General features: G+C 47.9%; 1 long non-coding RNA gene across 1 annotated transcript; it reads right to left on the reverse strand.

The window, feature by feature from the left end:
- Nucleotides 1–10681: 10681 nt before the first annotated feature.
- Nucleotides 10682–14468, reverse strand: LOC139073661 (uncharacterized). Its single transcript, XR_011522663.1, has 4 exons — nucleotides 14272–14468; nucleotides 13354–14044; nucleotides 13143–13242; nucleotides 10682–12666 (listed from the first exon to the last, which is right to left on the reverse strand). It is a non-coding gene; the product is annotated as an uncharacterized lncRNA (long non-coding RNA).
- Between the last annotated feature and the right edge of the window lie 208 nt (nucleotides 14469–14676).

Here is a 14676-nt window from a genome sequence, read left to right on the forward strand (position 1 = left end):
GGTACTTAGAATGGTAGGTGGATATGATTGAATATGGGGTACGAGTGAGCAAAGATGGGAGGCAAAGGCAGGAGGAGAAATTTAAAATTATGTTTCAGGCTTCTGCTTGGGCCATTGAGAATGACACAGCCATCCTGCAAAGTAAGGAATTCTGGAATAAGGAACATTGAGCTGAAGGTCATTCAGGTCATCCACTTTGCAGCTTTAGATAAAGATTACAACTTGTGCATAGATTTAGGAATCATATATGACCAGTGATGTTGGGAATCTGTGGATCTCACAATGAGGGAATGGCTGAGCACAGAATTCTGGGCAACACCAACATTCAAGTGGAGGCTAGAGAAGGAGATTTCCAGGAAGAGTCCAGGCAGGAGCGGTCCAAGCAGTAGGAGAGCCAGAGATTAATATGTCATGGACGCTAAGAGTAGATCATTTCAAAAGGAGGACGTGGTCAACAGTGAAAATGCCACAGAGACGGCAAGAAAGAAATGGACTGGAAAATGCCCATTATATTTGTGACATAGACGTTACTGTCAACCTAGATGAGAGGGCTCAGGAGAGAATCCCTAAGAGTTGTGATGAGCTGAAGATCCACAGTGAGTGTGAACCATTCATGCAGTAAACTGGACTCTGACAGCGGGGGACAGAGGAGCCCCAGGGAGGATACTCAAGGGCGCAAGGGGCTGTAGAGTCAGGAAGTGATGGCGTTCATTTATCGGGCCTATCTGCTGGTCCTCACCCTTTGTAGCACAGAGTGGGAAAGTTTAGCTCCCAGCTTCCCACTGCGTGTCACACAGAACCGCTCCCTGTGCTCTGGGACCCACTCTCCAGCAGCTGCACGAGCTCCTGGTGCAGCCTCTCTGCCCAGAGTCCTCTTTCTGCACGACTAGAAGAGAAGACCACCCTTCCAACTTACACCCCATATCCTTGGTCTTCCCAGCCATTCCCCGTCTGACTGGGGGGACGTGGATGCCATTCTTTTCTGAAGGACTGGAGAAATGGAGTGGGGATTATCATGCGTGGGAAACCAGAAGCTGTGCTTGAGGATGTGGTTGGGAAGGGGCAGATGTGGCCAAGATCGGGTGTGGGCCCTCCAGGTCGAAGCCCCCCTGAGCCTCCCTACAACTGTTGGTCCTTATTCACATCTTCCAAGACAAACATTAATTCTCAAAGCACAGACCCATAAAGGGGAATAAAATATATTCTCAACTCTTTCATTATTTTCAAGATTCCTCTCTGCATGGATTCAGTAACACAATATTATAATCCCTTAGTTACACCAGAGAAATTCTGAGGTGAGATACTTAAGAAGAACTCAGATAAACTTTGGTGAGAATTCTCCTTAGTTTCCGTGTGGGGGAAGGCAGTGCTTAATGCCCAGCTTGGCTCCCCTGGCAAGAGGGAAAGGAATGGATGATTTTTGGGGCCACGTACCTGAGTAAGAAGAAGGGGTGGGCCCTGGGACACAGGGGTGAATGGCTCACCCTCTAGAGGAGAAGGATGGAAGGACTGGGTGCAGGTGCAGACATTTGTAGATGTGGGACAAGTCAGAGTTCTTGTGGACAGTTTTGTTTCCTCAGTAAATTATGAACAAAATCTTCTGCTAGCAACAAGAGTTGAGGAAATGGCATTACCACGTCTGCTAACAGCAGACCCGTATACCGGGCACTGAGGCAGCGGGTCCTCATACACTCTCTCTTGCTGAGCCCCTTCACAGCCTCCTCAAGCATTCTCAACTCCGTTTTACATCTGAGGAAAACGGGGCTTAAGATACTTGTTCGTGTCACTCAGCTAATAAGTGCCAATAAGGGGATGGGAGAAAATGGCAAAAAGAGGCACAGAAAAGGACTTCTGGGTTTTTGAGAAGAATATCAATGCCATAAATTCACAGAGACTCTGGTCTAAGGATTGGGTGATTTTTCTCCCACTCTGGTTGGAGCTGGGTCAAAGGAGCAGAGGAGGAGGAGGATGTGGCTGATTCGGGGCTGAGGTTTTGTGGCTTGAGCATTGTGGAAGGGCAAAGCGACAGGAGGGTTGAGAATCGTGGCAAAGGTGTGATTACGAGAGGCCCCGGGACAGAGGCTGGAAAGGGCAGGAAATGAGGCCTGAAGATGACAGGTCGAGAGAAAATGGAAGGCCCATGGATGTGGAGTTGAAACAATGTTAAAGAGCAAGTATGCGGAATTCAAAGAGTGAAAAGGCTGAACTAACATGAGATGTGGTTAGAGTCAAAGGAGAGGATGTTGTGGCCTCAGATTTTAAGTGTGAAATGATCCTGAAATATTATCAGGCCCAGCATCACCAAAAAGGAGTAGAGGTGAATGTCAACAGACTTTGAAAGCACACAAATTGAAGAACAGGATATCAAACCAGACGGCTACTTCTACATCCGTGGATTTATATCTTCATTCTAAAAAAATGAGGCACAGACTTTGAATTTTTCCAGAACAATGGTAAGACAGGCTACAAAGAAGTACTATAAACAAAGAAACGTATCTTCAACAACTGTAAGTGGTGCTCACCCAGCTGACACTTGAAAATGACAAAAAGACAGTTTTGCAAGAAGCAATGGAAAACAAAAAAAATATGGACTTGCTAAGTGGTCTAATGGAGCATGGGGTTCAGGAGAAAAAAACAGAGCCCACACCCTAGAGGACCAGCAGGAAACACGGATCCTGGAAGGAAGGGAAAAATTTCCCCTAAAAGGTGGAATAATCATCATGTGATGAACTCTACTGTGGGGGGAGATGGGGAAAGTGTTTGGGACAGTGTTGGGAGAGCACAGAAGTAAGAAGACAAGTGACGCTGAACGGAGCCAGGACAGGAATTACAAAGCAAATATGGAAAGGTAGTGAAATATTTCATTGGTCGATTTCTTTTATTTGTCTCTTCTTCCTCATTTACTTATTTATTCAATCATTTATTTTGTCAATATGGTCTCATGAATTTTACACGTTTGGCTATAGTCCAATACTTTGTTAATTATTTGGTTGATCAAATTGTTCAGCTTTGGCCAGTGGGAGCTCTTTTAGTTGGGTCTTTTGTCCCTTTGACAAATCCCCACTGTGCTCTTCGGAGCAGCACCTTGCACTCTGGCGTTACAAGATTCTCCAGGTTTATCTTCTATTTTCCCCGAACCAGCGCTAGAATCAGCCATGTCTCCTAGGAACCCCCGTGAGAAATGACTTTAGCAGCTGGAATACAGTTCTTTTTTGTTTAGTCTTACAGTTTCCCATCGAAACACCATTTTCCAAGTTATTTAGGTCAGCACCTTTCTTACCAGACTCCTATTGGTTGATTTTTAAACTGCCCTATTTATGTTTGGCTATGTTTTTATCAAACAATTTTCTATCCTGCTTATAAGTGTTGAGGTCTGGGATTTCAATAAGCCTAACTTTTGGAGCTTAATTTTTTAAAAAGCAACAGCTGCTTCATTTTTCATTCTTTTTTTTAAAGACATACTACAAAGATAGGCATGAGATTATCTCTTTCTTAGCTCAAAACATAATAAATGTAAACCAAATGGTATAGGAAGACGATGATACAGGCGTGTGTGGTAGAAACTGGTGAGGAAACACAAGTCACAGGGCCCCCTGCCTAGGTAGAGAGCAATTCTCTAAGGGACAGAGACAAGGGGAGAAGGACGAGGAGGAGATGGCAGGTGACGGCTGAGAGGGAAGTCCACCAGCTGCCCTCCCTCAGAGCATGTGCCTCCGGAGGAAACTGGGCAAGGGGGGGGCCAGTGCTCCGTGGCTCTCCAGAGGCCCCATGTGACGACGGAGGCTTGGGCAGTACCCTCAAGAGAGCGTAGTGGACACGCAGCCCTTTGACGTTTTCTAACTGAGGGGGAATTCCTGGCCACTCTCAAGATTCAACACACGATGTGGGTGCCTGGGTGGCCGGGAGGGTAAATACATATGCAGATGCATACTGCCATTTTGCAGACGCTCTGGGAGGACTGCAGGTATATGCAAGCTGCCAACTCAATGTTTGGTCTGAGCATTAAATGGTGTTTTCTGTTGAGCCCTTAAATACGAGTTTGTTAATACAGGGCTTGCTCAGCATTTTAGCTATTTCCCAGCACGGCTAGGAAAATGGGCAGTGCCGTGCCCCAACATTCCATGGAACACCTGTGGGCGCCACACGAAAAGCTGTGCACACAGATGTGCTACTCCACGTCTGAGGGACTCTATTGACAGGAAATATTGCTACCCTCGTCATTTCCCAGCGTTCCATAGTGACCCTAGCTCCTAGGATTACAATTGTCTTAACATCCAAGAAGTAATCATAAAGTCATCTTTAAATGATGTAACTCGAAGGGATCTTTATAGTTTGAGCTGGTTCCTGGTCACAAGACCAGCAGGGGAGGAACCTGGAAAAGGAGCTGAGGAGTACAGAATGGTTGGGATTTACCAGATGTTTGGAAACAGGAGAAATGTGAGGCCCACCTCTTGGGGCAGTGTCTATACCACATCAGAGAACCTGGAGTTCCATTCACTTGAACATGTATTTACAAGTGCAGCCACAGGGGAGCATGGTTAAGTTCGTGCACTCTGTTTCGGTGTCTCAGGGTTTCAGCGGTTCAGATCCTGGGCACAGACCTAGCACCGCTCATCAGGCCATGCTGAGGCATCCCACTTAGCAGAACCAGAAGGACCTACAACTAGAATACACAACTATGTACCAGGGGGCTTTGGGGAGAAGAATAAAAAAAAAAGAAGATTGGCTACAGATGTTAGCTGAGGGCCAATCTTAAAAAAAAAGAAAAGCAAGAACTAAGACTATTCCAGGAGCAGATCAGTTTCGGCTGCATTTTTCTAAAATTAGCATTGCAAATATCTCTAATCAATTATCAGAGCTTTTATTAGTTTCCTACTGCTGCCATGCAAATTGCCTCAAACTTTCTAGCTTGGAAACAACACACCTGCATTGTCTCACCATCCTGTACATCGGGTGCCTGATGTGGGTCTCCTGGGCTGGAGTTAAGGTGTCAGCAGGGCTGCGTTCCTATCTGGAAGGTCTAGGAGAGAATCCGTTTATTTCCTGGCCTTTTCCAGCTTCTAGAGGCCACCTGTGCTCCTTGGCCCGTGGGCTCTCCCTCCATTTTCAAAGCCAGCTGTAGCGAGTTGAGTTTTCTCATGTTGCATCACTATGGTGATTAACTGGACCAGCCCAGATAACCCAGGATAATCTCCCTATTTTAGGGTCAGCCAAACAGCAACCTTAATTCCAATTACAACCTCCATTTTCATCTGCCATATAACGTAATATATTCACAGGTTCTGAGGGTTAGGACATAGACATCTTGGGGGGTCATTATTGTGTTTATCACAGAGCCCTTTCATAGTGTTAGACTCTTTATGATACAAAGTCAATTTCTGACTTCCAAGTCTGTTCTAATATTTCATAATAGACATAAGTCCTTGTTCCTTTTACAGAGGCGTTGCTCTGTGGCATGGGAAGTAACTGCCCGAGCCAGACTACAGTGGGCGCATCAACAGCTCAACACAGAGGAACGATATCAACTTAAGAGAACACGTATAAGCAAATCGCCAAGATTCCTTTCTGGTATCAGAGAAGTCGACAGGTTTCTCAATCAGGTCCACTCTTCTACTTCTGCTTCCGTCCTGCTGATGAGACTTGTACTCATTTGCTAAGGCTGCAGTCCCAAATACCACAGACTGGGTGGCTCCAATGACAGACGTTTATCTTCTCACAGTCCTCGAGGCTGGACGTCTGAGGTCAAGGTGTCACAGGGCTGGCTTCTTCTGGAGCCGTCAGAGAAGGCTCTGTTCCAGGCCTCTCTTGACTGAAGATGCCAGTCTTATCTCTGTCTTCATGTCATCTTCCCTCTGTACATGCCTGAGTCTAAGTTTCTTCTTATAAGGACACCCGTCATGCTGGATTAGGGCTCACCTTAACGATCTCATTTTAATCAAATCACCTCTTTAAAGACCCATCTCCGAATGCAGTCGCGCTTGGCGGCACTGGGGTTAGGACTTCATCATGTGAGTTTTTGAAGGAGACACAATTCAGCCCGTGACACAATAGGATAATTATGATCCCCCATGACAGGATGAACCTGATACAAAGTGATCCCGTGTGCCTGCTGATTGGCGGCTCTCAGAGCATCCTTTCGGAAGGATTTGAGGGCGTGCCCAGCTCGGTTGGAAAGAACACTGGCATCAACCAGCAGTGACTGCCATGGACACCTGTGGTGGAGGGCGCACAGCCACGAATTTGCAAACCTTCCTGTTGACTCAGTTAACACATAGGGACTGAGGGGTCCTTTTGCTAAGTACGTGGTTGACTAGCATCCAGGAAGTCATGTTGATGCTGACGTACTGAGCCCTTGGCTACATTATAACCTAGTCTTTATTGCCCCGCCTCCACTAGAAGTTTTCAGTATCCTTATTTGTAATGTATGGTCCCAGACCAGTGTCCAAGTGCTCAAGTGATAGTTAGAGAAACCGCCTGAGGAATCAAGTCACTGACGAGCCATCAGTAGGAAATACCCTCTCATAAAGGATGCCTTTTATAGGAAAAATGAATCACCAGAGAAGGCAGCCATTCATCATGCTGACTCTACCACACACAGCAGGAAAACATTTAACAACACATTTAGACATTGTCCGTATAAAAGAATTGGCTAGGAAACTTTGTCTGGGGACTCGAAATTTTTTTCATTGAAAGGAACAAATCATCATTCTTCAAGGATTGGTTTTTATATGATTAACCCTGTGAAAAGATTAACCCTGTGAAAAAATTGGGTTATAGTCCCTAGAATGGTTCGACATGGTTCTATATTATGAAAACTCTGTCGTAGAAACCATAACTTTGAACCAACCTTTACGAGGCAGACTACTGGGTCCTGTCTTTTCCAAGAGTGAGTCTGTAGTTGAATTTGAGAAAATTTGGATTAGAACGACACCCTCATCGTACATCTCCAGTCTCATGCAACCAGCCAGGTGCACGTGTGGGGCAGACAGGTGAAGCTGTTCCAAGGAGACGGCTGACGAGGACCAGCTGAGATGTGGTATTAGTCAACACCAGGAGTCAGTTCTGTGGGGATTACCGATGTTTCAAGACTCGCATCAACAGGCAAACCAGAATGTATGCTGGACATGCTCTACACCTTGTTTATTTTTACCACGAAAGTTACTCTTTGCTGGAAGTGTGGCATGGGACCAGGCTGGCTTCCTGCCACTCTGCTTCAGATCATGGGGACGGTGTCACGTGAGGCTGGAGCGCAAGAGAACCGATGTGACATTGCCAGGCCAGTCGGCACCAAAGCCTTCTTCTCAGGTGACCTGACAGGAGGAGAACCAGGCCTTTGTAGAATTGTTGAGAAACAGCACACGCAATCTCGCCTCTCTGTTCTCAGACGACAAGGAGGAATCACCTGGGAGCTCTCGTTGTTACTCTCAGCTCACAATCAACATGCAAATATGAGTCATTGGAGAAAATGTGACTGTGAGTCATTTTTAAAATAGTGCACAAATTGTAAAAAAAAATGTAAAATGCCCTCCTGCTGGACTTTCCTAATCCTACTCTCCTCCACAGATTTGACCGTCATTTCCAGTGCTGTGAATATTCCTCCAAACGTGTATTTCTATGTTTATAGCCAGTCTGTGCACATGGAGAGAGAGACGTATGTGTATGTGTATATCACACATTCCCCGTTATCCAGCAACTTACTTATGTTTCACTCAGCATTTTGTCTGAGAGATTTGCCATATTAACCCATAGTTGAACCTCCTCTTTTAAATTGCTACACAGTATGTTAGTATAATATTTTACATAAGCACATCCCTGTTTCCCTCCGTGTAGACAGCTCCCAGTTCTCTGATACTGAATGTGCTGCTGTGTATAAACTTCCTTTTCTCTGTCTTATTCTGACAAGTGGGAGCTTCCTCTATGGTGAAAAATAGAGCAAAAGTTGGAGAAAGTATATTTTATTGTGATTTTAGTGAATTCTGACAAACTGGCCCCCAGAATCATGTTTCTGTTGTAGCAGCACCAGCTGTGTGTGAGAGCGCCTTCCCCGAGGCTTCCCGACATTGCATATCGCCCATGTGTGTAACATTTTCATTTATGGCCCAAAACAGTACACCACTGCTGTTTGAATTTGTATTTCTCTCATCTAGTGTTCGTACACCTGCTGATGGAAAAGAGTCACCGTGTGTGTGCATGCATGTGCATGCGTGTGAGTGTGTGTACATGCATGTGTGCATGCACGTGTGTGTGTGAGACAGCACACATGAGCAGAGCGTGCAAGGCTCAGAGGCCAGACCTGGAAGTGGGCCCTCCGTGGCTCGTCTGCATTTCCTTGGCCAGGACTCAGTTGCACAGCTCCGTTAACTATACGGGGCTGGAAGAACAGTCTCGCAGTGTGTCCAGAAACACAAATATTAGTGAGCAACAAGCTTCCGTGCCACAAGCTCAGGGTCAGGACACACAGAAGACTCTCCTGCACTTTCCCAGAATGCTTAGCAGCACCAAAGCCACAGAAAAGAGACGCACAGGGGTCAGTTTACTACCTGGTTCCAGTTTCTGATCTCGGGAGAAGACAAGTACAGGGATGGTGAAGACAAAGCTGGTTGGCGGCAGAGCCGTGAGCACTAGTCTCCTGGGTCCTGGTGCAGCGTTCTCTCCACCACACTGCACGTCTGCACAAAAATCACAGTATTGACAAGTGGCGCAGAGATTCAGTTTAACACAGTGTGACTCTGGAAGGCACAACGAGCGCCAAGTCGTTACGGAGAAAGAGAAACCGTTTGTTCTCCGTCTGAAGCATAGAGCTGGCCCGGAGGGGATGGGCTGCCTAGGGAAAGCGTGAATTTACCGCGAGCGGAGTCCTAAGTGGGAGCTCCGCGGCCCGCTCAGAGCCTGGGGCTGCGCTGAAGCTGTACATCAGGTAAACGCAGAGGTTCTTTCCAGCTGTGAAAACTATAATAAAAACATGGTCTATTTTCTCTTTTTTGTGATCTGAAAGGTAAACATTTTATGGTTGTCTCTACAGGAAAAACGTTCAACCTAACTAATAAAAAAAAAAACCTTCCAAAAAACACATCTTGCAGTGTTTAAATGCAGTAAAAGAATGTTAAGTAAGGAGCAAGAGGTGTCTGGACTTTTTACAGCGTATTTTCTCAATAAAATGGGGAAACAAGATTGTCTTCCCACAGGGGTGACATGAGAGAGAGAACAAAGTATTTATAATTTTATAAAATAAAAAGCATTATATGAGTATGACTTATCTATTACATAATTGTAACTTATGAGTTATTGTAGTTTTATGCATTTTTTGCTAAGAACGGGATGAGACAAAATAATTTCTTTTTCAGTGCACAACTGTGTATTAGTATAGAAGCAAACAGCAGCAAAGCCGGGGACTTTTATGAAAGCTTGGCCCTTGAGGGTGAGCAGAAGGGCATTTTTATTAGAAAACATATTGAGCTTCATGCTTGGAAATAATAAAATAGGAAAAAAGCTGTTTATCTTACAACTACCACATTATTTACTAAAACCTGCAAAGCTGAGTCTCAGGAGTCTGACCCCTCATTGTGCCTGTCAGTGTGCTAGGCACTGAGGGCCTAGAGTTACGAGAGGCAGTCCCCAAACAAGAGAAAGACCTCAATGTTAGTGTCGTACACCAAGCAGGTGGATGGCAGGTGTGGCAAGGTCGTCCTTGCTCCTCCTAGGCGCCTCCTGTGCCCAGGATCTAGACATACCCCAGTCTCTCTTGCCTAAAGGTTCTCCTTCAGGTTCCCCACTGCAGGCACCACAGGGAAGGGAGACAGGAGAGAAGGGGAGGCCGGGATGCCCAGCAGCAGTGGCCGCGTGTCTGACAGACGGCGGGTGGGCAGTCGGCAGCTCTCCAGCAGTCGCACCTGTGATGCTGGCTGAGCTCGTCAGTGGGGACTGCCCACAGTTCCTGGAATGCCTGGTTTCCTGGGAGCCGGCAGTGGTGGGCTCCTCGACCCTCCACACCTTGTTCTTGGACTTGAATCTCCTGTATTTTATCCCCTTGTACTTGAAATACCTCGAGTGGTTTGTGTTTTCTTGACTGATACATGTTGTAGATGATGAGACAGAAATGTATATAGGTGCTGTGGGATTTGAGCTTTTGGTTGTCAAAAATGGCTCAAGGTGTTTGTCTCTCTCCCGCTGATTTACCGCACTTAGCATAATACCCTCAAGTCTATGCGTGTTGTCACAAATGTCACGATTTCATCTTTTTACGGCTGAATAGTATTCCATTGTGCAGACACACCACATCTTTTTTATTTTTCATCCATTGATGGACACTTAGGTTGTTTCCAAGTCTTGGCTATTGTGACTAATGCTGCAATGAACATAGGGGTGCATGTATCTTTTTGAATTAGTGTTTTCATGCTCTCTGGATAAAGACCAGCAGTGGAATGATATTTCTATTTTTAATTTTTTGAAAAATGTCCATAGTGTTTTCCATAGTGGTTGCACTACTGTATGATTTCACTCACATGTGGAAGATAAAACAACAACAACAACATACACACAGACACAGAGAACAGATTGGTGGTTGCCAGAGGGGAAGGGGGAGGGAGGAGGGCAAAAGGGGTGAAGGGGCACACGTGTGTGGTGATGGACGGAAATCAGACGTTTGGCGGCGAACACGATGCAGACTATACAGAAGTCGAAATATGATGTACACCTGAAATTTATATAATGTTATAAACTAATGTGACCTCAGCAAATAAATTTTAAAAATGGCCCACGGGAAGCACGCACGCGGACTTCTGGACGGAGGAAGAACTGCCTGACCTGGAAGGGTCAGGACTCGGGGGAGCGGCCAGGCGTGGGCGGAGCAACAAGCCGCGCAGTCAGAGAGGCAAGGGCACTTACGACAGTGTGAGAGCAGTCTATACCCAGAGCAGTCTGCCTCCCCATCCCATTATCCCCCACGGAACCGGGTTCTGGTCGAGGGTCAGGGGATCAGCATGGATCGGGGGGCCTCCCTCTGTTGAGGAAGCTCAGAACAAAAGGCTGGACAGTTTAATGGACCCCGGGGTCAGCGAGGGCCAGGGAGATGGCCAGGAGCGAAAAGCCCTGGGTCCTGAGAGTGGGGAAAGCTGTCTTCACGGCTTCCTCCCCCTCCCCATAAGGAGGCTCAGCAGAGCATCTGGAGAGGAGCTCTTCCAAAGCCTCAGCTGGGGATGCAAATACGTGAAGAGCTTTACCAGCCTGAGGGGTCTGACCCTTGACTGGACGCCCTCAGAGACGGCCGTGCGCGGCCGCGCCCCTGCTCTGGGACAGGGAGGCCAGCTCCTCCTGGGACGCCGCCAGGAAAGCCTTGAATGCCATGGTCAGCCTGAAACATCACACCCAGGCTTTTAATCAGGAACTGGACTCCTCAGAAGGGGCTCAGAAGGAGTAAGATTGGGATTCGGGCAGAGAGGGTGCAGCTGGACGGATGTGAATGGGGACAAACCCCAAGGGTCTCTGCATCTCCAATAAACGCCCAGCAGACAGCATCCCGTGCAGAGTGGTGCTTCACCACCCCGAGGGGAAGACGACTTGTCCCGTGAATGCGACCAGCCTCTCTCTTCGACCACCAGATGCAGAACTGGCCCGTGAACAGAGAGTGCACTGGCCCGACCCTCACGCTCCCTCTCACATGGCTTAATCCGGCTCCTCTGCTGGTGAAGGCCTGACCTCCGGCAGCAGCAGTGGGTGCTGAGCCCTCACTGCAACCACTCCTCAAGGAGGCCACAGCCACTTGGTAGCAAGTTGGTAATGTTGGCCCCTTCTGCCTTGGAGGAGGCAAGGATTTGTCCTTGTTAGTGAAGCGGGTGCCAGAGGGTCACGGTAGATATTCAATAAGATCTTGATCGCCATTTGACCTTGTTCCCAACACAGACACGGATCAATCTCGTCAGTTTGCTGTTTTCTTGTTCAACTTAGGGTGTGACCCGGGTCTCGAGGATTTGTGAGCTTGTTTTGCAGAAGAAAGAGAATGCCTTTGGGGAGGTTGCCATCCCCAGATGGCTGGCCCCCCGCAGCTGTTGACGCCCAGAAATCAGACTGCTGAGGGGCTTGTCGGGGGTGACCCCTTTGTTTCTCCGAAGCTCCTCCTGTCAAGCCTCTTACCTCAAACCCCGGCTCTCTGTTCCTGGGGAGGCGGATTTGAGAGAACCCAGGCTCCCACCTTCTCGTTTTGGCCAATTTGAATAAATCTTTCTTCATCTCGAAGCACCGATGACTCAGTGTTTGGCTTGCTGCATGTTGGGCACACGAACTTGAGGTTAAGAGGTTTGGTGTCATTGGGACAGGGCGTCTGCCATAGCCCCTAGCACCCCTGCACATTCTTCCTGGGTGTGCCCAGAAAGCCAAGCCTTCATAGCTCTTCCCCAGCCATTTCTCAGGGCTGTGCTTGGAGCATCAGCCTTGGGGGATGAGGCAACGTCTCCCCCAGGACAGACACGAGGCGTGTTTAATGCTGACTATAAAACAACAGCTTCCCCGAGGTGAGTATTCCTCCATCATGATGCACAGCTCCCGCATGCACCCGGCCTTCTGTCTCACCTCCAGGACGCTTGAGACCAGGCACCTGATGCCCATCATGCTGCCTGCTGTGCTGAGTAAAGTCTGTCTCTGATCTAAGAGTCTTGTGTCTTCTGCCAGCATCTGTGAAGTAGTAACAGGTTAGCTTACAAGCAGGGCAACATCAATCCCATACCTGACAGTTCTTGCCAGAATTGATACCAGTTCCAGATACACACTTGTCTTCTCTGCTTCCAGTGCCTCCACCAGCACCGTGAACCGATAGCATGGAGAACACCTGAATTATCCAATAGGTACCCTGCACAATGTCGCCTTCCATCAAGGAAGCTTCATGACAGTAAGGGAGGTACAAACATAGAGGCCACTTTTGTCATCATGTGCCCTGTCATTCACAGGCATTTGGCTTAACAGAATTGTAATCTGTTAAAAAATTTAGGTGAGGAGCTGGCTCAGGGTCAAAACCCCATGGTTTTGGGATATTTGTCCTATAGTGTGGTAGACACACTCAGCCAAAGATGGACACAGAGTGCTACATCCCCTATAGCCAGAACACCTGGGTCCCGAAACCCCGCAGTACAAATAGAATTGGACCTTCTCACCATCTCTCCAGTGCCCCGCTTGTAGGATCTGTGCTTCTCTTCCCAGCAGCCTCTGACTCCACAGGTTGGAAGTCTCAGTTCTTTGGGAGAAACCATCAGCCTGCGGACACAATAAAGGTTTCACTGAACTTGGAGCCATCACCACCACCAGATCACCTAGCCGTGGACCACAGCCACGTAAAGGAATTGTACCACCATGGAAGTAACTGACCTCCATCAACGTGAAGTTCTAGGTCTCTTGTACACGATGGTCAGGGAAGAGCATGTTTAGAATTCAGAAGCCACACGGGTCATGTCTTGGTGATTCCGTGTGCCCGTAAGAATGATAAACGGGCAACTGCAGGTGCCACAGCCCAAATAGGAGCAAGGTAATATCCCATGAGGGTAAAGAGCTGCGTCGACCATCAGGCAAATCATCCTGGCCAGATCAGTGATGGCTGAGTAACAGGGAATCTAGAACCGATGGTGAATCGAGAGGATGATGAGAACCAGTTGTAGGACAAGCTACAGCATTAGGAACCATGATTTGTTTCCCTAATCCTCTTGCTGTCAGTCTTTTCAGAGATGTAAGTGGGTGTACAGACTCAATGACTGATCGAACTTACACTTCCTCTCTTGAGGAATAAGTGAGAAAATCTAGTTCTCACAAAAGTGGAGGCTCCACATCTTAGTTATGGAGGCTGGACACACAGAGCGCACAGCTGAATCTGAGCGCCAGGCTCGCTCAGTGTGTCAAACACTCCTCAGGTGCCACATCAGATCCTTGAGGCTCACCGGTCTCTGAGGTCTCTGGGCATGTCTTCCACATCGCTCCATGTGCCTCAACAGCACCTGTCTTGTGCCAGTGACACCTGCTCCTGCTCCTGCCCTGGCATCAGGCGCCAAGAGAACTCAGGGGGCTCCTGCAATCACAACCCAGAAATTCAGGAGACTCAATGTCCCACGGGACCACAATGTGACCAATGGGAAAGGGAGCTGAGTTAATAAATTCTTCTCCATCCATCTCCTATTCCCCCAACCCCAGCAACTGATACTGACAATGCCACTCACCTCCCCTCCACCACCATCAGCACCCTGCAGTCCGGTGGTTTTTTTCTGTCTTTGAGCCCCAAATATTTATGGTAATTACATCAGAATAAAATGGTTCTTGACAAACTCCAGTGTTCCCCACACACCAAAGCTCCCAGGCAGGGCAGGATGAGGTGAAAGGACTTAGTGTTCAAGTCCTCGGCAGCTGCAGAGAGTGTGCGGCAGACTCTCCCCAAAGTGGCATCTGAGTCTTCCCTGAGGCTCCCACACTCTGCCAGCAAACTGGCTTCTGATCCCTCTGCTCTGGCTCTGCCTGATCCCATTTCAGGTTTTCTCATGGTAGACTTGGTGCTGACGGTTAATCATGGGGACTCAGCCAGCGCCCCGGGCTCCCTGAGCCGTCAGACAGGCACAGCCTGTAGCCGACATTGGTGCTTCCCAGAGCCAGGCGAGCGACCTCTCCCATCCAGTGGGTCCCGCCCGACAAATGACGCCGCGGGTCCTG

Source organism: Equus przewalskii, chromosome 9 (genome assembly GCF_037783145.1).
Source record: "Equus przewalskii isolate Varuska chromosome 9, EquPr2, whole genome shotgun sequence".
Lineage (NCBI taxonomy): Eukaryota > Metazoa > Chordata > Mammalia > Perissodactyla > Equidae > Equus > Equus przewalskii.